At 37.3% G+C, this 25,094-nt stretch overlaps 1 pseudogene; it reads left to right on the top strand.

Annotated features, from left to right (window-relative positions):
- Positions 1 to 9,768: 9,768 nt before the first annotated feature.
- Positions 9,769 to 25,094, top strand: part of LOC130245366 (bile acid receptor-like) — a 28,842-nt pseudogene continuing 13,516 nt past the window's right edge.

Raw genomic sequence — 25,094 nt, forward strand, 5'->3', positions numbered from 1 at the left:
CAACTATCAAACATTTGTATAGGCACATGTTTACACCATAAATATCTGATATTTGATATATCTGTATATCTGATATCTGATTTATAATGTCTGCTAAATTGGTAAATAACCTCTAGTTGTGATACAATTTTAATCAACAGTTTAACCAATCAATTCTGTGAGCATATATACAGTAGTAGTCAACGTTTGAGATGGATCAAAACGTTTCATCAAAGATTCAGCAACACCCATTCTTGTCTTACAGTAGGACAGCTTTGATCCACTTCACTACTGTATATGCAGACACAATCACAATCACTACGCTTTTTCCTGAACTGCAGCATCATGCTTGTGGAAGAGCAATTGGAAGACTTGTACTGTAATTTCTGGCAAGACCAACAACAGTGTCACAATATTCACCAAGGATTTCTTTCATGGATGTTTATTTTGTGGTATTTTTGTGTATTAGTGGTAACATAAGAAATATGAAATGTACAATACAGTAATTGGACAAGCAAGATTGCACTTTGCATGTAATACATTCGCACAGAAATAATCTCTGTATGAGTACAAATGTTCATATTTTAATGTACTATTCTCAACATATATCAGATCAGAACCTTAATTTCCATGGTTGACTGTATTGGTGAAAAAACAACTAATCATTTTGAGCAGTGTGGCTCACACGATGACAAATACATTTTGTTTTGGTGGCCTTGGCCAAATTACTGACACAATAACTAGGTTTTGAAGCATTAATTAAATGTTTTGGATGAGTAATTACATTTTGAAGACATGCAAAATGACAACAGTTTTGACATTTGCACTGAGAGTTTAGAGAATATTTAGAGAATGTTTAGAGTTTAGAGACTGTTTTGAAAAATCTGCCAAAGCAATTGAGAAAAACTGTAGTAGTAGTAGTAGTAGTAGTAGTAGTAGTAGTAGTAATAGTAGTAGTAGTAGTAGTAATTGTGGAGTTAATTTGCTCAATCCTCATTCAATTGTGCACTTTTGTATAAAATAAAAATTTATGTCATTGATTTCTTAGCTATTTTAAGTTAAACCTAAAAGAACATGACATTTTGTTTTTAACAACTAGCTGAAATAAAGTGCGAGTGTTTGTATATACTGTATATGTTATATTTTTCAGTTTATGTTTATTTTATTTCAAGTAACAAAAAAAATGACTTTAGTTTGAACTTGTTTTTATAATCTCAAAGTTAGTAGCACATGACACAAACATGTGAATGTGCTTTTCAGAGTATATTTTGGGACCATGGTTTATTGTCAGCCAAACATGTGTTGCAAATTGTGTCATCATGCCCGTTTATAACAACATGAGCCAAGCTGCAGTAATTGCTAATTGAGCAATGCATCAGACCCTGAAGTAAACTCCAGTTCTTTCAAGCACACTAATATCCATCAAACTTTAACTCACAATTTAAAACTAAACCATCATAAGCTCATAATATGAAGACAAAATATCAAACTTTTGAGTGACAAGCCAAAATAAAGCAGTTGTATTTCAATGCAAATGGTATAACTGCCATAAGAGACAGTAATAATATTGTTTATATGAGTAAGTGCGAGGGAATGTGTTGGGTTGTGCTGGTTATCTCTCGCTGTTAAGGAGGTAATGCTGCGTTTTTAGCCTGTCAGCCAAAGTTTGGATCTGATGGCAGAGGGAGGGACTGCTAGTACTCATGAGGAGAAACAGATAGATAGTTTAATTAATAACCACTGTCCTGTTTCCCCATGACCCCATCCGCTCACACAACTGTCCAGTTGCTACACACAATCAGCTTGAGGTCTTTTCCCAAAAACCGTATGGCTTTAAATAACAAGACGGGATTTGAGAGCATACAGCATCTGGTAAGAAAACGTTCATCTTACTGAAATAAATCAGATAGTGATACTATTTATTTCTTTAGGTGATCAGGGTGGGTGTGGAGATTTCTTGATTTGAAATGGGACTTTGTTATGGAGACCCCTTTGTGTGTACGAGCATGTAGTCCTATGGGAAATTATGGACTGGATTAATTATATAAAAAGCGTTATGTGGGAAACTGGTTGTTGGGACTGAGGAATCAATCAGTATGGCTAACGCTTGAGGCCTGTAGTTTGTGACACTGTGGGGTTGTAAACAAATCTTAAATCACAGTGCTGTGACTTTTCTTTCCTAATGTATTACTTGCATGTACGGTGAAATATTGAGAGAAAAAGAGCTTGGCTGATGTTTTACTCTCAATAGAATGTTTTTAGAATTGACTTTTTTTGTTAAAATGTTGCTAATGTTGATATTTTATGGACATTTAATATCAAAAAGTCAACAAATGCTTGAACATTAATATATTATGATGATTTAGTTGCGATTCAGACACCCGTATTTATATAGCTTTTATAAATTTCACTGTAAAGCTAAACAATGAGTAAAACTATTTTATTTTAATCAAAATGGTTCATTAAATGATTTAAGTAAGTTTAAGATTTTGGATTTTATAGTGTAGTATTCTACTCATGAGACAAACCTTTCTGACTACAACTTGTCCTAGAAATTTCAAGCTATACAGATACCACAAACTCAGACCTTCAGACTACTTTTGTCTAATGAACTTATCGTTTTACTAAAAAATATCATCAAAATCTATCCATCCATCACAAAAAGAGAAAATGTTAGCAATATGCTAAATGATGCTAACCACATGTTAAAACAATGTAAGCAATGTGCTAAAACATTACAACAATTTAAATATTATCATGCAAGTAATAAGACATGTACAAAACATGACAGTATAAAAAGTAGCCTAAGATATGTCAACAATAGTTAAAGCATGCTAACACTTGTAATAAAAATATTTGTACTGTTAAAACATGCTAGAAAAGTGTAAAGAAAGCAACATGAGTTACATGCTAGCGATGTGCTAAACATGCTAGAAACATGTTAGCAAGCACAAGTAAGATACTATAAAGGTCTTCAAAGATACTAGCATTTGGTTTGCACATGTTATATACAGCAAAAAATGCTAAAATGTGACTACAATATTGCTACCGCTGTCCCTAAAGCAACATGATGAGGGTATTGTGTCAAAACACGATAGCCTGACCTCAAATGTTTACATCAGACTGAACACTTTCAACTTTAAGCTTTTAAAACTGTCTGATCAGGATTTCTCAAACTGTCACGGATTGGTCAGGCTCTCACGATCCCCACTCACGAAGATCACCATCACCTGACTTCTAATGAGCACACAGCTGCATCACATTCACGAGACACCAGATAAAAGCACAGCACTCCAGTCAGCTCATTGTCCGGGCTCGTCTCGACGAAAGCGGACAACTGAGCGACCACTCAGCGTAGTCATCCTCAGCAAACAAACGATATTACTACCTGTTTCTCCTTTGTATTCCTCCTAGTCTTCCTGGTCCTCCCGTATCGTCCTGTCTTCCAGTCCTTCCAAGTCTGTGTCATCCTCTGTCAGCTGTATCTGTGTGTGCTGTCCATCCTCGTGTATCTGTTACACAGCCACGGAGGAAAAGACCCAACATCATTCCTGATCCTCCTGGCTATCCTTCATGTGCTCTTTGTTGGTCATTAATAAACACCCTAACGTTTCCTTACCTCTGTCTCCTGTCCGCTTCATGACAGAAGCCCGGACCAATAACGACGACAACATGAGCACCCCCGATCACTTTCAAGAGCTGGTGGACCAGTTGAAGCGGATTCTACAGCCACCAAGCTCCACTTTCCAACGCACCACCAGCACCGAGCACTTCCGCTCCACAGTTTCTTCTTCGGCCCTTCCTTCCAGTCCCATGGCCCGACCAGCGCCCTACTCAGGCGGAGCGGGGGAGTGCAATGGTTTTCGTTACAATGTTCCCTCTATTCGAAATGCAACCTTCTCTATATCCACAGATAAGTCAAAGATCGCCTACATCGTATCACTACTCTCTGGGCCTGCACTTAAATGGGCTGAGACGATCTGGAACCAAGCCGGGCCGGTCATGAATTCCATCACTACCTTCACGGAGTATTTCAAGAGGTGTTTTGGACGTTCTGATGGGGAAGTAGCCGCTGGAGAGCAGCTGTATCATCTAAAGCAAGGTACTCTATCTACACAGGAATATGCTCTCCGGTTTCGCACTCTAGCAGCTGCAAGTGGATGGAATGAGAGATCGTTGTTGACCACGTACCGGCTCGGCTTGGAACCCACTCTCCGACTCCAGCTGGCCACACTTAGATGATACTATGGGTCTGGAGAGATTCATCCAACATTCTCTCCGATGTTCCGATCGTCTCCGTTCCTATCAACAGGACACCATCACCCCCTCGTCTGCACTCCTCCAATCGCCTGAGTCAACAGCCTCTCCAGAACCAGAACCCATGATAATAGAGTCTGGAAGACTGACATCAGCGGAACGACAGAGGAGGCTGACCCGGGTATGTGTCCTATACTGCGGTGTCAGTGGACACACCCGTATGGAGTGTCCCCTTCGTCCCATTCGGACTTCAGTGAGTGTATTCAGTACGAATATTGAACAATGTAAACCACTTACTACCACCGTACAAATAACTACTGCCTCTATTTCCTCTCCTTGTCACAGCCCTCATCGACTCCGGGTCAGCAGGGAACTTCATCTCCAATCCCTCTGTCGTCAACTCCACCTACGTTCTGAGGCGTCCTCGCATATATACCAGATACAACCGATGAACCCAGTGCACTCGATCTTCCGACCCGTTATCCATCGACAATGCGAAGACATCCTTCTTCAAGTGGGGTTGTTACATCAAGAGAGGATTCAATTTCTGGTTCTGGATGGGTGCAAATATGGACATCATTCTAGGGCGCCGTGGTGGTGAAGCACGATCCCATCATCTCTTGGGCACAGGAGAGATAAAGAAATGGGGATCTGGATGTACACCTACCTGTTTTCCAAATCTCCCTCTTCAAGGTCGGAACCCCATTCTTGTTTACAACATCGGTCGAGAGTCCTCCTGAGAAGCAGTTATCCACATTCCTAAGGAGTACAGCTCCTTTCATGATGTCTTCTGCCCCAAGAGAGCTTCCCAGCTACCGCCGCATCGGCCATGGGATCTGCGCGATCGACCTAGTTCCAGATGCCCAGTTGCCAAGAGGTAGGATCTACCCGCTCTCGCTTCCAGAGAATCAGGCAATGGAAGATTACATAAGGGAGGCTCTGAGTCAGGGGTACATACGTCACTCAAAATCACAGCCGCCTCAAGCTTCTTCTTTGTGGCCAAGAAGGACGGAGGGCTGCGTCCATGCATCGACTACAGGGTCCTAAATAACGGTACAGTAAAATACCGATATCCCCTTCCTCTGGTACCAGCCGCTTTGGAACAGCTCGAGAAGCTAAAGTCTTCACTAAATTGGACCTCCGCAGCGCGTATAATCTGATAAGAATACGTGAGGGGGACCAATGGAAGACAGCATTCGTGACCCCTACTGGCCACTATGAATATGAGGTCATGCCTTACGGTCTGGTTCAACGCCCCCTCCGTATTCCAAAACTTCATTCATGAAGTCCTCCGGGAGTTTCTTCACCACTGTGTATAGTGTACATAGATGACATCCTCATTTACTCCCGGAGTGAGGCCGAACATCGCCCAACACGTTGCGGAGGTCCTACACACATTTGAGAGAACATCACCTCTACCTCAAAGCGGAGAAAAGAAATGCTCATTTCCACCGAAGTCGATTCATTTCTGGGATACATCATTGACCAAACCGGTATACGTATGGATGGGAAGAAAATTGAGGCTGTTCTATCCTGGTCAGAACCCACCTTCCATAAGGAGCTCACAGGGTTTCTTGGTTTGCTAACTTTTATAGACGATTTATCAAGGACTACAGCAGGATACATCACCTTCACTAATCTCCTCAAGGTAAACCAAAGGACTGGAGTGGACCAAAGAAGCAGCGCAGCCTTCCGCCTTCTTAAGAAGGAGTTCCAAGGGCCCCACTCCTGACTCATCCTAACCCAAATCTTCCTTTCGTGGTGGAAGTGGACGCATCCACACCGGCGTCAGGGGCAGTATTATCTCAACATCATGATACACCGCCCCGACTGCATCCCTGTGCCTATTTCTCTCGAAGTTGAGCCCGGCGAGCAGAATTAAGCATAGGAGACAGGGAGCTTCTAGCAATCAAGCTAGCCTTGGAGGAGTGGCGTCACTGGTTGGAGGGAGCCAAACATCCGTTCCAGGTGATCACAGACACAAAAACCTCCAGTACATCAAAGAGGCCAAGAGACTATGTCCACGTCAAGCCAGATGGTCACTTTTCCTTCTCACGTTTTGATTTCTCCATTTCCTATCGTCCAGGACCCAATGAATCTAAGAGCAGACGCTCTCTCTCGTTTACACGAGCATCACGATCATGAAGAACTCCCAACGAAGATTCTTCCCGAACACATCTCCATTTGTCCGATCACCTGGAACGCTCCTCCAGTCGTTGCCACTCCGGAAGCTCCTGCTCCGCCGGGATGCCCTCCTCATCGGCAGTTCATACCACCTGAACACCGGGTAGATCTGATCCACTCCTTACATACCTCGCTAGGCACTGGACATCCAGGGATCAACAATACTCTCTCGCTAGTATCCCAACGATTCTGGTGGCCAAACATTGGCCAAGGGAGGTGAGGCAATATGTTCAGGGCTGTAAGGACTGTGCCCAATCCAAGAGCCCACGTCATCTACCGCTGGAAAGCTCCATCCCTTGCCGATTCCGAACCGTCCCTGGTCACACCTAGGAGTGGACTTTATCACTGACCTCCCTTCGTCAGAAGGTAATACCTGTATTCTAGTCATAGTAGATAGATTCTCAAAGTTTGTCAAACTAATCCCTCTGAAAGGTCTTCCCACAGCCTTTGAAACTGCCGCCAATATCTTTAATCAAGTCTTCAGGTCATTTGGTATTCCAGAAGATATTGTGTCGGACAGAGGTCCACAGTTCATCTCACGTCTATGGAAAGCCTTCTTCAAGCTCTAGGTGTGGCCGTCAGCCTCTCTTCTGGATATCATCCCCAAACCAACGGGCAGACAGAGAGGAAGATTCAGAGGTGGGACGGTTTCCTGAGGACCTTCTGCAGTGGTCCCCAGAACTCCTGGAGCCAGTATTTGGGCTGGGCAGAATATGCCCAAAATTCACTGCGGCAACCTCCACCGGACTCACGCCATTCCAGTGGCGTCCTGGGCTTCCAACCACCGCTCTTTCCCTGGGATTGGCGAACCATCGATGTCCCCGCAGTGGATCACTGGTTCCGGGAGAGCGAGAGAGTCTGGGACGAGGCTCATCAACATCTGCAGAGTGCAGTCCGTCGAAGCAAGGTAACCGCCGATAGGAGAAGGTCTGAAGAACCCAGATACACACCCGGACAAAAGGTGTGGGCTATCCACCCGGGACATACGCATGCGACTGCCCTCTCGCAAGTTAAGTCCCCGATTTGTTGGTCCCGTCACCATCGTGGAACAGGTTAACCCCGTCACCTACAAACTACAATTACCCTCTCACTACCGTATTCACCCTACATTCCACGTATCACTCCTGAAACCCTATCACGATTCCTGTTCTTCCCTCCACAGAGCCTGACCACGAAGAGGAACCCCCTCCTCCACTGCTCCTAGAAGAAGGAGCCGTCTACGCAGTGAAGGAGATCTTGCGTTCCCGACGTCGTGGTGGCCAGTTGGAGTACCTGGTGGACTGGGAAGGGTACGGCCCCGAAGAAAGGACATGGGTTCCCAGAGCTGATATTCTCGATCCTAGTCTCATGGTGGAGTTTCATGAGAGCCAATCCTGAGTTCCCAGCGCCTAGAGGCAGAGGGAGACCACCACGGCGTCGGAGTGTCGGCCCTCAGGAGCGGGCCCTGGGGAGGGGGGGTACTGTCACGGATTGGTCAGGCTCTCACGATCCCCACATCACGAAGATCACCATCACCTGACTTCTAATGAGCACACAGCTGCATCACATTCACGAGCACCAGATAAAGCACAGCACTCCAGTCGCTCATTGTCCGGGCTCGTCTCGACGAAAGCGGCCAAACTGAGGCGAGACCACTCAGCGTAGTCATCCTCAGCTAAACAAACGATTTACTTACCTGTTCTCTTTGTATTCCTCCCTAGTCTTTCCTGGTCCTCCCGTATCGTCCTGTCTTCCAGTCCTTCCAAGTCTGTGTCATCCTCTGTCAGCTGTATCTGGTGTGTGCTGTCCATCCTCGTGGTATTCCTGTTACCAGCCACGGAGGAAAGACCCCAACATCATTCCTGATCCTCCTGGCTATCCTTCATGTGCTCTTTGTTGTCATTTAATAAACACCCTAACGTTTCCTTACCTCTGTCTCCTGTCCGCTTCATGACACAAACAGTATTAAACTTGTTTATTATTGTGTATATTGTAATGAGGGTATAATATAAATACAATACACTAAGACTGTAGCCTCTCAAAAAACATATTTATGTGACGTTTTACTTCCTGGATGGTTTAACTGTGTTCAGTTTATGGCTTCTTAAGTAATAGTGCTAAAAGTTCAAATTAAAACCTCATTTAAAGTGTAGTTAACTTTCTGAACCATAAACTAACATTAGATTTATTTTTAGCTACTTACACATGATATGACATGCTCACTCCTCAACTGTAAGGTAAAAGGGTTTTTAAACTTCAATATATTGTTGCATGCTGTTGCTTTATAATGCTTAACAATCTAAAGCAAATTTAGAGATATAAAGTGGCAAATACAATGACATGTAGGTGTCAGTTGTGTTGAATAAAATGTTTGGAACTACACTGTAAAAAATGCAGGGTTCCACACGATTTCATTCATGTTGTCCCAACACAAATGGATTAAGTTAACATAACACTTTTAACAAATTTATGTGGATTGAACATGAAAAAATTAAGTTGTCCCAATGAAATCTCAAGAATTGTGTTATTTCAGCTTATTTTATATAAGTAGTTTGAACAAGCAAAAAAAAATATTTTTGGAGTGTAGAGCAAATGTCACTGTAATCATTTGTAGCAATTCTACCATCTCCGATTGAAACAAAACAACAATAATTTGGTAAATCATTATGTTCTGCATTTCTGAAATGACTTCTGAGTGGATTCACAGGACATTATGCTTCTGAAGTGTCTACCATTATCACTGCTTTAAATCTGAATTATATAGCTGAAGTATATAACTTCACTGATCACTGATTTATTTTATGCTTTTTTCCTGAGCAACAGGACGGTTTACTACAGTATATTGCATAGATACCTTAATTTGCAATAAAAACTGCCTCCATCTGTAAGTAAAGAAACTCACTTCCTCCATTTGTTTTTGTCTTCAAGAAGCTGAATTAACCCATCATTTCCACACTGGACTGAATGATATTTGGACACTTTGTAGACTTAACATACAGGCTTCTGAATGAATGATTGGGTGGGCCATGACGTCAATGTGGTGGACCCTTACAGATCCCACCCAACGATGCGTTCCCTTTATCAGAGAGCTCACACTTTTTTGGTGAGTACTTCGGTAATTATACTTCACTTCTTATGCTAATCCTGTATATCTTTGCCATGGTGAAAAGATACAAAACTGAAGCAAATTTATGTTATTAGCTAAAAAAGTGAAACTGTCACCTTTAATTTTACAACCCTTCATTAGCACGCTTTGTCCAAGATGACATTATAAAACTAGATCGATACTAGCTGTAATGAGAATGAGGGAATCGTGGCCGTCAGGTTAATGAGCAACTATAGCAACCTTTGTTCACACTAGCACTTCTGTAAGAAGTATGAAGGTGTTCGAGAACAGTAATACTTTCTGAAAAGAGGCACAATGACACATGCTACGGAGTAAAAGGTACTGCGTTTGATGGTTAGGAATCAATACGGCTTATGACTGGGTCACACTGAAATGTCCATGGTTCAGGAGAAGGCTTCAGGTCAGTATGACACTCATGATACTGAAACAGTTGTCAGAGTTTAACATGTCACTGAAGAAATTTAATTGAAGTAAAGATATAGTTCAAATATTTCATATATTTTCATTTGAAAGCTTGAACAATCTTAGTTTGGAAAATGCTGTCATTAGCCACTTAATTTGGCAAAAAGAGTTCTCACATTTGTTAAAAACAAATATAAAACAGAAGAAGATGGCCTTATGTTTGAAAACATTTTTTAATTCTTAATATAAAAAAAACTTCCAGTATCTAAAATTTGTGTTCACAAATGGGTCAGACCGTGATTAACAAAATAATAATGCATGTACAACATTTACATGGTATGTCTAGTGGTTAATAGCGTGAATGCCATCTTTTACCATCATTTTTTTTCTTTTAAGTTCAATGACTGTCATGATCGACATACAATTTAAATAAAATCTTGCTTAGAAATTTAGTTACAGCTACTTTCTATAATAATAACAAATGCTGTTTGTGAAGTGACGGAAGCGGAAATAGATATTTTGTTCTGTATTACGATGATGTATATTATGCATATGATTTTTAAAAATATACAATATAAACTATTTTGTTGACTTTATCCATTACTTGTGGATTGGATGAAGGCAAATCTGAACATGAGATTGTAGCCAACTGTAAGGAAAGGCGGAGCTTAAGCAGACAAAAATGATTGCAGAAGGCTGGTGTATGCCATGGTGTTTGTTGAGTTGAAAATATGAATGTTTTAAAAGCCTAGCATATAGAAAAAGAAGCATACACATGAAATGTTTATTAAAGGCCAGGGCACACCAAGCTGAAAGCCAGCTGGTATGTATACTGTTTTGAATAGTTAATTTAGATTATCGATACCTGTTGATTTAAGAGTTGATTCTTGCATACCTAACTTTTGGGCCCAGTTGTGAAACAACACACACTGTAAAAAGCAATTCATTACTTGACTGAGTAAACCCATTACCTTAAAAGCGACAAGACGACATTTCCTTAAAAAAGTGAGTATACCTGTTTTAACTTGGAACTATTAAAGTTGACTTAATTTATTTTTTGTATTTATGCATATAGTTCTTTTACTTAAGATAATGAGTAAACTGCCCTACAATTATTAAGTAAAGTTAGTTAATAGCTTTTAGAGCAACACATTTACTTACTCTCTATAAGTGAAGTCAACTAATCGCTTTTAAATTGCAGTCATTGCTCGCTAATATTGTCTTGGTTTGTCATGGCCTACACTGAAAAAAATAATTCAAAGATGATTCCTTGGATTTACTAAATTTTTTTTTTTACGTTAAGTGGTTGTAAACAATTTATTTGGGCTGAATTTAAACAAACAAATTAAGTTGAACATTGTTAAATTTAATTTGTTTGTTTAAATTCAACACAAATAAACTGTTTGCGACAGTTTTGCATGCAACACTTTTTTCAGTATAATATCCATATCACAAACTATATACAAATTAAAATGTTATGCTCAATTTAATGGCATAGATATTTGATGTGTCCCCTCGACTATACTGACCAATACACTAGCCTGGTTTCAATTAAAGATTTTCTTTTAACATTTGCAATATCTTCTAAATATCCATTAAAAATCTTTCCAAAATAGAGTTGTTATGCAACTAAACAGAATCCAAAAATTCCAAAAATCATGATGACAGATTTAGATGTTGACAGTTTAGGTATACTGCAGACATTTATTTAATCCAAGCAAAAAGTGGCAAGTTATCCAAGTATTGAAGGGATGGTTCATTAAAAAAATGCTAATTCTATTTGTCATTTTCTAATCAATGACTTGTTCCAAACCAGTATTTTTATTTTGTTGAACACAAAAAGATATTTTGAAAACCAGTAACCATTGACAGCTATAGAAGGAAAAACAAATACTATGGAAGTCAATGGTTACAGGTTAGTATGTTGTAGTACGTTTCTACAAGTAAACTAAACACACAGCCGTATCTTTAAAAACAATTATCATGCCACTTTTACAATCATCAGCTGACCTTTGAAAAGTATTTGTCTGGCCACGTTTAATAACAGAGCTTCCAAAGTGAATTCTTTTAACCTACTCACAAACTAAACAAAACAACTGCCAAATGATCAAATAACAACTCAAAACTGAAAAAAACCCAACTATAAATCTACCCTTCATACAGTGATATTGTGCAAATCCAAGAGCCTTTGGTTAATGATTTCTTGTTTTATTTCTGGGTGTGTTCGACTTCTGTATTATGTACACTTCACGCAATCTCCTGCTACTATTTGGATAGAGGTCAGATATGTTTCCCGATTGAATATAATACTTACTCGTGAGCTATGGTGGAGATCTTAATGTCTCTGCAAGGTAACAGTACCCGAGTGTGTTTTAGTTTCACTAATTGTTGTGTTGGCATAAGATCTATTAGCACTCCATGCTGGGTTAAATCAGTAAGGTGAGCTTGAGCCTTGCATCTCTTTGACTTGTAAACTGACAAGCACCGCTCACTGCTGCCATCTTCTCCTCAGATATTCTGGCAGAGCAGAACAGTCCCTTGCTACAGGACCAGGAGGTCATGCCCTTCACCAGCTATCCCAGCATGCAGTACACTTCAGTGGAGCCCTCCATGTCATCACCGTCATATTACTCCAGTCAGCATTGCTACTCACAGTACGGTGCGGAGGAATGGTACTCTCCGTCTGCCATGTTTGAGATGAGGAAAGGACCGTTGGAGGGTGGTTTTGATAATGAGCTGGATGAATCTTGCCCTGTCGTCCCGACTGTGTGTAAACGGTCAAGACATGCAGGCCACTCTGGAAAAAGCAAAGGCGAGGAACTGTGTGTGGTCTGTGGAGATAAAGCATCAGGGGTATCACTACAATGCACTCACTTGTGAAGGGTGTAAAGGTGAATCCTTTTTGTATTTTTGCTGGTGTTTATAGTTACACACCACATACTTAAGCATTTCAGTGTGTCCAGTAGCTGTATTTCTATCCACTTACAGTATTTTATGCACATTTTGGACTGTGGCAGTGAGGTCCAGTGAAATTTAAATATTTTTATTAGATGTAAGTATCAGCATGTTAGCTTTAAGGATTTCAATAAACTAGTGTGCAGACACTTAGAGAAAAATAGCATTTAGAAGATATAAAACTGAAATAAAAAACTAAAGCTTGCAGTTTGTCGCTTCCACCTAAATGAAATCAATCGATTTTTCACCTCATACTTCAGTTTTTCATCAAATCTTGACCATCAAATCTTGACCAATCTCTGGTATCTGACATGTCCCGTGCCCTTCAGGATAGTTCTCATTTGCTGAGCTTGATCTCAACCACTCTCACTGTTTGTTAGTTAGACTTTATTAATCCCAAAGGGAAATTCATGTTACAGCAGAGCTCTCCATACTAAAAATAGATCAAATAAGTTACATATATTCAGTTGAAGTCAGAATTATTAGTCCCCCTTTGAATTTTCTTTCTTTTTTAAATATTTCCCAAATGATGTTTAACAGAGCAAGGAAATTTTCACAGTATGTCTGATAATATTTTTTTCTTCTGGAGAAAGTCTTATTTGTTTTATTTCGGCTAAAATAAAAGCAGTTTTAAATTTTTTTAAAAAACATTTTAAGGTCAAAATATTAGCCCCATTAAGCTATATATTTTTTCGATAGTCTACAGAACAAACCATCATTATACAATAACTTGCCTAATTACCCTAACCTGCCTAATTAACCTAGTTAAGCCTTTAAATGTGACTTTAAGCTGTATAGAAGTGTCTTGAAAAAAATCTAGTAAAATATTATTTACTGTCATCATGGCAAAGATAAATTAAATCAGTTATTAGAAATGAGTTATTAAAACTATTATGTTTAGAAATGTGTTGAAAAATATCTTATCTCCTTTAAACAGAAATTGGGGAAAAAATAAACAGAGGGGCTAAAAATTCAGGTGGGCTAATAATTCTGACTTAAAAACAATAATAAAATTATATTCATACTGCACACCTTAGTTTTAAACAATGAGTAAACACTTGTCCATGTCTAATAACTATTACAGTTCAGCATAATTCATCTAGTATGTTTTTAGTTATACAATTTGATCACTGTTGGTAAAAATTACTTCCTGTATCTTTCTCTGTAACACTGGGGTTAAATTAATCTTGCACTAAAAGAGCTTGCAATGCTTGGACTGTATCAAAAAGGAGATGATTATCGTGGATCATCATAAAACCATGATAATCGTGCAGAGCTGTGATGCAACGAAATGCTATTGGCTGTGCTTAAAAAAGAAGAGGGGTTACTCTATGTCCCGCCCTCTCTTTGTGTTTCAGTTGAGATTACGTCAAACATCAAATAAAAAAATGCACATCTCAAAGTGCTTCATAGAACCTTTAAATGGAAACAGTCACGCATACATTTTGAAAATGGGCATAATAAAAGTGTGTAGGACTTTTAAACCGACTTTTTACCACTACACTGGAAATGTTCTTTTGGTCATTCTAAAATGTCTGAACCAAGGTCTGTCATCAAGTTGTTTGGTATTATTATCTCCCAAAACTGTGATGTATGGCTGCGTTCCCAAAGGGTGATTTCACGCCTCCAAAAACCAGTTGACTCCATTCCTGAAGTGAAGATTTAATTATCTTTGAATCACAGGATGCAAACGCTGCTTTATTCGCAAATGTTTTATACAATATTCCAGTTTTGTGCATAGGATTAATTCACATCTTTGCATGGAAGCCTGATTGGCAAATGAATCTGCATTTGAATCAGAATCATTGAGTGAAATCAGTAAATTTTATCTTAAGAAGTTGTGTTGCTACTGCACCCTATTAAGGAGCATCATTATTGAAGTGTTGCATCTTAACGAACATGGTTTTGTGTCTTAAATAACATAGTTTAGACTATGGATCTATTGTCACTACATTTTTTATTTCCCAAGTGATGCACTGTAGTTCAGCTGTGAGTAAAGTTGTCATTTGGGAAACGCATCTCAATGTAAATCAAATGATTTTAATGAGTTATATATTTTTAGTTAATGAACACAGTATGAAGGTGTGACCGGTGTAGTCAGATTCCAAAACTAATGACTTTAATGAGTAGGATATATTTAGTGAAACAAATTATATACTGTACTTCAAAGTAGTTCGATTGCAGAACAAATGTATGATTCTTATAGTGAATTAAACTTGCACAGCATAACCAGCGTTTTTTTATATAATAAAATCAAATGAGTTTGAACTTATAATAAAATCCGAATCATTTATCTATTTTACCATTAGTCAAATACTAAACTGTATCAATAAAACTCATAAAAAACATAATTAAAATTAGTTTAGGCTAAAATAATAACATAACTGGTGCATTTGTTAATTATATTCTCATGGCGATGGATTTGTAATTTTTTTTTAAATAGCTATTTATCCAACCAGCCTGACAAAGCAACCAATGGTGTGAGCTTGGGGGCATGGCTGTGTGTTTTTTCTCATTTAATGAAGAAAATGGGAAACCAGTTTGAAAGCAATAATCATTTCTGCAACATCAAGCTTGTAAAATGCATATTTAAACTTTGAGGCCTAACAGCTTCGCCATTCATACCTTTATTATTGTATATTTTATTTCATATAGCTGCACCCCTCCATGATCTCTTTGTTCTCTACTGAACCCTTATATCACTGTGTGCTTGGTCTTACAGTGCAGCCCTGCCTACATAGCTTATAAAGGACATAATAAATGACATGGAACCCCATGCACCCAATTTTAGCTCTTTGGAAAATCATTGGCTGAATGACTGCAAGTGTAATTCCACCTGTGCATGGACAATGGCCAAAGGGCAGATGCTGGGGCCATGTGTCCCGCGTCCCGCAGGCTTGGCTGGGTTTGATGCTCCTTCACGTTCAGTTTGGATTGGGTTCCCTCTCAGCTTTCTGCTGAATAATGATAGAGGCAACCAGAGCCACACGCCGCCATGCAAAGTTAATGCGTGTCATTGTGCTCATGGGCTCATGCTGGAATAATTACCTGTTCCAAAAACAACTGCACATGTTGTCTCCTGCCTAGAACTGAAAATCGAGCATCCCAGAGTATCTGTATTACAGTACTGGACGTAATGTAACGGCGGCAGTGAACCCATTCTTTGATCTGTGTTTACAAAGCGGTTTTCTTGTTTCTCCTAACAGTTTAGACTGTAGGGGAGTTACTGGTTCTTCTGTTATTTTTTTACTAAGGCTTTTCAGAATGAACTGATGCTTATAGTGCAAATTATTCATGACTGTTGTGTAAGAAAAAAAATTAAATTATGGATTTCAGGAGTGCAAAAATAAAAAAAAAGCTTTTGTATTGTATAAAAAAATAAAAAATAATGGATTTCAGGGGTGCAAAAATACAAAAGGCATTTGTATTGTATTAAAAAAATAAAAATTGTATTATTAGGGGCTGCAAAAATACAAAAGGGATTTGTATTGTATATAAAAAAAGTGTATTTTAGGGGATACAAAAATACAAAAAGCATTTGTTTTGTATTAAAAAAATAAAAATAGTGTATTTTAGGAGGTGCAAAAAATACAAAAGGCATTTGTATTGTATTAAAAAAATAAAAAATAGTGTATTTTAGGGGATGCAAAAATATGAAAAGCATATGTATTGTATTAAAAAATAAAATAGTGAGTTTTAGAGAGTGCAAAAATACAAAAAGCATTTGTATTGTATATAAAAAATAATAATAATGGATTTCAGGGGCTGCAAAAATACAGAAGGCATTTGTATGTTGTTTTACAGTAAAACTAACACAATCTCATGGCAATTCCTAACTTTTTGATTTAGTGGCTAATTCTTATAAATTCGTATGATCTCATTCGTACAATTTAGTACAATTTTCTTATCCCCCAATAACGATTGGGTTTAGGAGTGAGATTGGGTGTCATGCCTCCTTTATAAAATCGTACATTTTCATAAGAATAAGCCACTAAATTGACAAAATGTAAAACACTTATGTGAAATCAGGCTGGTAAAAACATAATATATCAATCAATTACTTCAGCAATGAAATTAGCTAAGATATTAAATATGGTTTAGTGAAAACAAATAAAAATGAACAGATTTTAAGTTTAAATAAAATAAAATGTAAAAAATAACTAAATAAATAAATTATTTAAGAGAAAACACGTTAACAGATTTTTTTTTTGCTTTAAACATGGTCAGTTAATTTTCATACATATTCATACATCATACAAAACTGCTATCTTATATAATTTTGCTTCTCCAAAAAATATTTAACTATTTTAAAGTTATTTAATTTAGCTTTTTTTTTTTTTTTACATGTAAAGTGACTTATTTATGGAAAAACATATTGTAATTATTAAATAGAAGAATTAAACTTTAAAATATATATTAAATCTTTATAGCTATTTAGAAAGTTTTTTTTTGTTTTTACTATGTATTCATTCATTCATTTTCTTTTTGGCTTAATCACTTTATTAATCTGGGGTCACCACAGCAGAATGAACAGCCAGTTGCAAACCATCACTGGGGAACATCCATACACACTCATCCATTAGGGATAGTTTAGCCTACCCAATTCACCTATACCACATATTTTTTGGCTTGTGGGAGAAAACCCGACCACCCAGAGGAAACCCACACATACATGGGGAGAACATGCAAACACCACACACAAATGCCAACTGACCCAGCCGAGGCTCAAACCAGAAACCTTCTTGCTGTGAGGCGAACGTGCTACCCACTGCGCCAACGTGTAGCTGTTTTACTATGTGGTCAGTCTTAAAAATATTGTTTGGTTGTGGCAGTTTTGCACCTTTTTAAGAACATTCCTTTCTTATTGTTGTTTTTGATGTATGATCACCACCTAAAGCCCAAAGTTTACTGTATGTGTCTCAAATATGTGTCATATCAAACATTTTAGTTACTCACTTATTGATGCTGAGCTATTTCTTCAAGGTTTCTTCAGAAGGAGTATCACAAAGAATGCTGTATATAAATGTAAGAGTGGAGGAAACTGTGAGATGGACATGTATATGCGAAGAAAATGCCAGGAGTGTCGAACTCAGGAAGTGCAAAGAGATGGGCATGCTTGCGGAATGTGAGTAGAAGCACAGTAAACATTGTAAAAACTTGTTCCAATTCAACTAATATACCACGCTTCAGTCACACACATTGTGAAATCACACATGAGCTTCACGTGTCCAGTCACGTTTCATGTGTATTCATCCATAGTAAGAAAAAAAGGTATATTTATTGTAGCACAATGTTCTTGTCAGATAATGCTTAGGGTTCAGAAATGGTTTGGGTTCAAATAATACTGAAGCAAAAATGCTTTTCCCTATATTGTTTACCATGGTACTTTGAATATTCAGCCTCAAATCACATGCAAGTATGACTTCAAAACAGCATTAGTACTATTTATTTGTCTGTGTACAATGTTGTACTTTAATAGTCATCGGCTGCTAATATGAGTTCACTATTTACAATCTACACTATTATTTATTAAGGAAAAAGTGATTATTATCCGAATGTGAAAAGTGCATTTAGTTTTACATCCAGTTTTTATTTGTTATCACCAGGCTTGTTAACAGAAATCCAGTGCAAATCCAAACGTCTGAGGAAAAACACGAAAGCCTCGTCTGATGAAAGTATAGGGGATGATGTCGTTGATAGTAGAGATCCTAAACAGGTTGTATCTTCCACTAAACCCTTCAAGGTAAGACCACAGGTTCTGTCTGCATTATTATTTGTATTGTTATAATCAGCCATGATTTTCTAGAAAACCTCCAATGGCAAAACAGTATTTTAAAATGCATATTTTTGAGGGGCTTGATGCGAAATTCAAAAAACATTATGAATAGCCACACCAGTGGCCGCAAAGTGAATTGCAACTAGCTAATAATTTTGTGTGCTATAAAAGCGATTTATTCATGAAAATTCTTACATATAGTATCATGAGATATTTAAGATAAAGTTATTTTCTGGTGCCTCGCTTGTTACAGTGTAACTTTTCAGGCATAATTGCAAACTAAAGTTAAGGATGTTCTATGGCAAGTTTTATTGAAGTGCTGTAAAAGGTGAAAGGGCAGCCTCAATGATGACAAAATTTTATTCTTCTCACTTTTGCTCACATTTACAGTAACTTCTAAAAGATTATATTTTAATGATGGCTTGTTATATGAACCAAAATATGGATGGATATTAAAAAATGTCCAATCTTTATTTATTTGTGGTTTGATTTCCCATGATTTAAATGACAAAGTTACAATAATGAATAAATTATTTACTGTTTTTTTGGCAAATTTTCTCACTTCAGGAAAATATAGAACTGAGCCAAGACCAGCAGGCTTTGATTAATTATATCGTTGATGCTCACAACAAACATCGCATTCCTCAGGATATGGCCAAAAAGCTGGTATGGCCTCTCACTTACATTTTATCTCATTTCTGATCGCATTCCTTTATCGTTTTATGATTTTTTAATGTGCAAAGCAGTCAAATGCTACCGTTAAAATCAGTAAACATCTCTACCTCTTCTTATCACTGTGAAATCATTATGCAACCAAGGTTATCGCTACCCAAGAGTCATAAAGCAATGCCTTATTTTATGATTTTCCCCCCGTTCTAACTTGTTCACAGCTCCAAGAGCAATTTAATGCAGAAGAAAACTTCCTTCTGCTAACAGAAATGGCCACTAGTCATGTGCAGGTGCTGGTGGAGTTCACCAAAAACATACCAGGTACTGTTTTTTTTCCAATTCCACAATAGCTATCTGTATTCTGTATAGTTCCCATACTGTAGATCACATAGTTCAAAGAAACATGTGACGCATTTTATATTATTTTTATATTTAAAAAACTAGGTCTAAGCAAACATACTTGGGTTCTTGTCTACTGAGCAGGTTTTCAGTCTCTGGATCATGAAGACCAGATCGCTTTATTAAAAGGTTCTGCAGTAGAGGCCATGTTTCTGCGTTCAGCCCAGGTCTTCAGCAAGAAACTGCCCAATGGACACACCGAGGTGCTGGAAGAGAGGATCAGAAGAAGTGGTGAGCTCATTATTTCACATGAAGATAGTTTACGCAACACTTACAGGAGTAGATGAAAACACGTTAGACCAGACTGCTTTCATAATACAACCAAACCTCAAATGCATTCAAAAGCCACTAAAACCACATGCACTAGTCTGTAAAAACAATCTATAAAAAGATTTCTGTATTTAGTTATTTGTGTTTTGGTTTTCATTTATTTATGTTTTTGAATTGCATTATGAGATCTTGATCTTTCCTCCAATTACTTTTATTGATCATTTTAATAGCTTAAAGTGACGTATTTTCTAGGTTGGTATTGTAAATTGCAGTAAAAAATCCTGTTAATAAACTGCCAGTACATTTTTGTTATTCTTTACGGTCTTCATTTTTTATATATTATTTCTTATCCAATATATTCATAAGTCAAAGCAGAGATCAAGGTCCCATGATGCAATTCAAAACATAAATAACTTTAAAAAATGGTGAATCACAAAATAGGAAAACTGTTAATTAACAAATATTATGTACGATGCATTCTCTGCATAACCAAAGTCCCTTTAAGGCAAGTAATTTCACTCGGCAGCCATCTTTGAAAACATCTCTCAGGCAGTATGCTCGGGCATTTAAACATTCAAGTCACACAAAATCTGCAGAAACTCACATCCGAGCCCCTCCCCCAGATAATCGTCAGTCTATATTGGCCTCTGTACTAGAAGGCGGGGCTTCATTCATCATATTGACTGTTACACTTTTCCCCAATTAAACTATACGAGTGACATATCTTGTGTGTTATATAGTCTTTGTGCATACCCATAAAAATGTCTCAAATATGATGTTATGTGTTTTAAAGTACGCATCTCTAGACAAGATAATACTTGTGTTTTAATTTCAGAAAAATTACGAGATTAATATTTAGTGGAATAACTCTGATTTTCAATCATTATAGTTATTCTGACCAACTGTGTGTGAAAGAAGAAGTCTAATAGACGTCCAATAGATGTCTAAACTTAGATATCGTTGATAAAAAACAAAAATTTGGGCTGTCAGTGAAAATCTAACAACAGTTCAAAAATAGACTAGTCATCAAATAGACATCTTGTGAAGTCTTTCTAATCTGTCTATCTGATGACTTTTGTACTATTGCTATGATGTCAGTAAGACTATTAGTCTATTATTTTCCTTGACAGCCAAGTGTCTATATCTATGTATGGTTTTTACACGTCTTTTAAACATGAAGTTGCTGGGTGTGTTTGTATTCATTTTTAAAATGTGTGAGCTTTAAGCACATTTGTACCTAAATGATCCATACTGGCACTTAAAATGTTCATATTAGTACCAAACATTTCAGGAGGTTCACTTTTGTACTTTTTAGGTACTAATTTATACCTCTCAGGTCCCAATATGGACCCTTTATGTACAAATGTGTACTTTTTGAAAATTTACTGCCCTTATTATTCATTGGATTTACAAGTAGTTGCAAACAATTAAACAAACAAATTAAGTAATATTCAACTGAATTTGTTTGTTTAAATTCAGCCCATATAAATTGTTTGCAACTACTACCTTAAAAATCCAGTGAATCATTTTCTTTCAGTGTACCTTTATTTGTAAGAGTGCAGATTGAGAGATCACTACAGCTGCCAAAAAAGATGGATTATCAAAAATCTCTCTCTCTCGCTTGTCTCCTTATGATCCGATCAACCAAAATGCAACTTTAAACACGGCCAGAGCTGTCAAAAACATTTTAGACTCCATTTACAGCTTTATTTAGTGTTTTCCACTTGTGACTTGACTGATGAAACACCTCTTTAGCAGCAGGTGTAAACAGAGCCTATTAAGTGTTCAAAGGAATCATGACTCTTGAATTTGTTGAGTTCCTTAAAGGCCAGAACAAAGTTCATTAAGTTCACCAGGCACGTTACATTAATAATACATCTGTCCGCCCTAAATAAAGACAGGAAATTTGCCATCTTGATATCCTGCGGTGTATGTTACATGTGTAAGAGGACACTAAAGTCCTGCTGGTTTCAGTTTCACAGAAGTCTAAGCTCTGAATGACTGCCAGGAACAGCACAGAGAGGAAAGCCCTCATAATGCAAAAAACAAAAAAGATTTGGCTTGTATTTAAATATCTAAATGTTCTTCAACCTACCTGTCAAAGAAACAGAATTACATTAGATATTAAGTCTTGTTTCATTAAAAATGCTTCAAAATTAAGTAAGTTTATGCTGAAAGCAAGAAAGAATATCTACTAGTCAGGCCAGAAAGAGATTATTTCATTTAAAGATTAAAAAAAACTGTTTATTTATTTTTTTTAGCTTAGTGTTAGATTTTTCTTGTTTTATGCAAAACTAATTAGATTTTTAACTAGATTTATAAATGTTGTAATATTTGTACTGGAAAGAAACTCAAAAATATAAACGTAATAAAATCATTTCTTTTGCCGTGCATAGTGTTATTGTTCTATCACTGACTAACTACTGTAGAATTTATTAATAGTTTGAATTTGTTTATATATTTTCCAATGTCAATTCAGGTTGAATGTTAATACCAGTAATTCGGTTGTATGTTTTTATTTTTACATTTGTAACTTTATAAAAATAATATGTAAATTTAATTCCTTTTTATTTTAGTTGTTTTATTTCTTAAATGAAAATGATGCTATTGACAAAGAACATATGAAATGAGTAATGTCCTAGCAGAAATGTTTGTTTTGAAATGTATTCAAAGAATTAAAAAAATATATTGTCTGTAAATCAAGACCATTCGCAAATCATGATTCATTTTTAATAGAAAATGCATCTTTTCTACAGGACATTAACCATTCTCTACTGGGTTTTTAAAGTGTCTGCATGAACAAAAACAAATATGATTATATAGTTTACTTTTGTTTAACTATATCCTGCTGCACAAAGCATGTAGCTAATGAATATCATATTTCCACCTTATAAAATCTCATCAGATTTTATGCACAACAGCCGCTGTTGTATTACAGCTCGCCCGATCAATTCTGCATCTTAAAAGCATCTTAATGTACTGTAGCTCTCCTACACTTACTCCACAGTGAATCACCTTTATTTCAAAGCCAGCTGCTTTCAGCCTCTCAGTATTTGAAAAGCCTGGACCGTCCGGTTAGTAAGTAATATTCATAAACACACAGATGAAAGCAGAGTGGCAGAGACTGTTCCAATCCATCACTCTTTTGCCCTCCAGTACGTATTTGAGAATATTCATCCAAAAGGCCAGCGAGGGAGAAATAGACGCACTGTCTAAAGAGACTATTGTTCTCTATCTAAACATCGAGAGGTCTATTGTCCCACTCGCTGGCTCTCAGCGCCTCTGACATTTCTGTGGCGTGGAGGCTTCGTGATGCGTCAGGCTCTTTTTTTCTTTACTCGCTCCTTTTTTGGAAAGTTATGACAAAGGTTATCCTTTCATCTGAAGGGAAATGAATGAACTGTGAAAGGAGTCTGCGTGCTGCCATCATTTCATCTCTGAGACGGTTTGCTTTTTTTTTGTTTGTTACACTCCTGCGCCGTTTTGTTTTAATATGTCCATTTTGGTGGAATCGTTAAAGGGACAGTTCACCCAAAAAAATCAACATCTGTTGTACATTTGCTCACTTTTTATTTCAGTTGGACATTAACGGAGATTTTACCTGAAACTGCGCTCCTTAATGATTCATAAAATGCAAGTCAGTGGCTATGAGTCAATGGGAGGCGTGCTTTGGTGTCCCACCAGTGATGATATACAGTCACATCGTATTGCTACAAGTGTGATATTGTTCATATAAAACAACTCGATGCCATAATTGTGTATATATATATTTAAAAAATAAATAGATCAAACACGGAGAGTCTCAAAATCCTTTTGTATGAAGAACTACTTTCTTCTGCCATTCCTTCACATCTGCAGCTGACGTCAGAACGGCAGAAACTGTAACTTCACCAACAGCTCTTTAGAGCTAGTAATATTATTTGAATGATTCTCTCTAGGGATTATGTCTAAAGTAATGACAATAAGGATGAAGGCATGCACTCAACTCATGCACATTCAACACACTACAATGGCTATGGTATAAATACAGCCCTACAGCATACAAAAGAGAGATCAACTTAGAAAGTCACCAGTTTAAATGATTTGATCAGCTGTAGTTTAAAATTACGTGGGGTTTTCCTCCTCTAAGGGCCTATCATGTGGTCCTCTGTCGCCATATTGTGGTGGACAAACGTCAACCAACTTTGGCGCTTTAATGACAGGCTAATGACTGCTGAACGTGCTGTCTCTCAGAAAATTATAATATTTTTTAAAAACGGCCACTGTCCTTATAAATAAACTGCATAGTTGCAATCTAAAACAACTACATTCTCAACTAAAAAAGCCTCAGAAAGTACACTATGTTGTCCAACAGCAGCAATATTTGTCAAAACTGTAGTGAGTTTATTGATCTGCTGTCAACTATTGGGAGAAATTACCACAATGGTTAAAGAGGCTGTATGAGTGAGTGTTACTGCAGAAATAGCGCACAGCTATTCAGCCAATCCAGATTCAAGAACCAGACAGAAGCTCTCTCTCTCTCTCTCTCTCTCCTCTCTCTCTCTCTCTCCACTCTCTCTCTCTCTCTCTCCTCTCTCTCTCTCTCTCTCTCTATATATATATATATATATATATATATATATATATACTTTCAGTGTCTCGAGACTAAATTTATAACAATTCTTGGGGTCACGATTCAATTAAAAATATGTCTATTTTTTCACACTAGATCCACTTGCAGTCCAATTATTCTTATTTGATCACAGTTTTCTGTTGAATGCAAACTTTTCTGTTTTACTTCATACAGTTAGGTCCCAAAGGAAAAAATAATCTAATAATCTGTAAAATTTATTTAGTTTTCTTGCAGGTTAGAAAATTCATTATTATAAAACAATTGCCATTTGAGCTTAATGAAAACCTAAATACAAAAATTGTATTCCTCGGTGCAAGAATAAGAAATAAATGCACAGATGAATAATAATTAAATTAAGAGTTAATGCATTGTTTTCTTATATGTTTGGCTAAACCAATTAAACTCAATTAAACAGCTACATTTATGTGCAAGGTAGTTCTGCAAGATTCTGGATAAACTGAGACTTTTTAAAAATTCTTCCTTGA

Source organism: Danio aesculapii, chromosome 18 (genome assembly GCF_903798145.1).
Source record: "Danio aesculapii chromosome 18, fDanAes4.1, whole genome shotgun sequence".
NCBI lineage: Eukaryota > Metazoa > Chordata > Actinopteri > Cypriniformes > Danionidae > Danio > Danio aesculapii.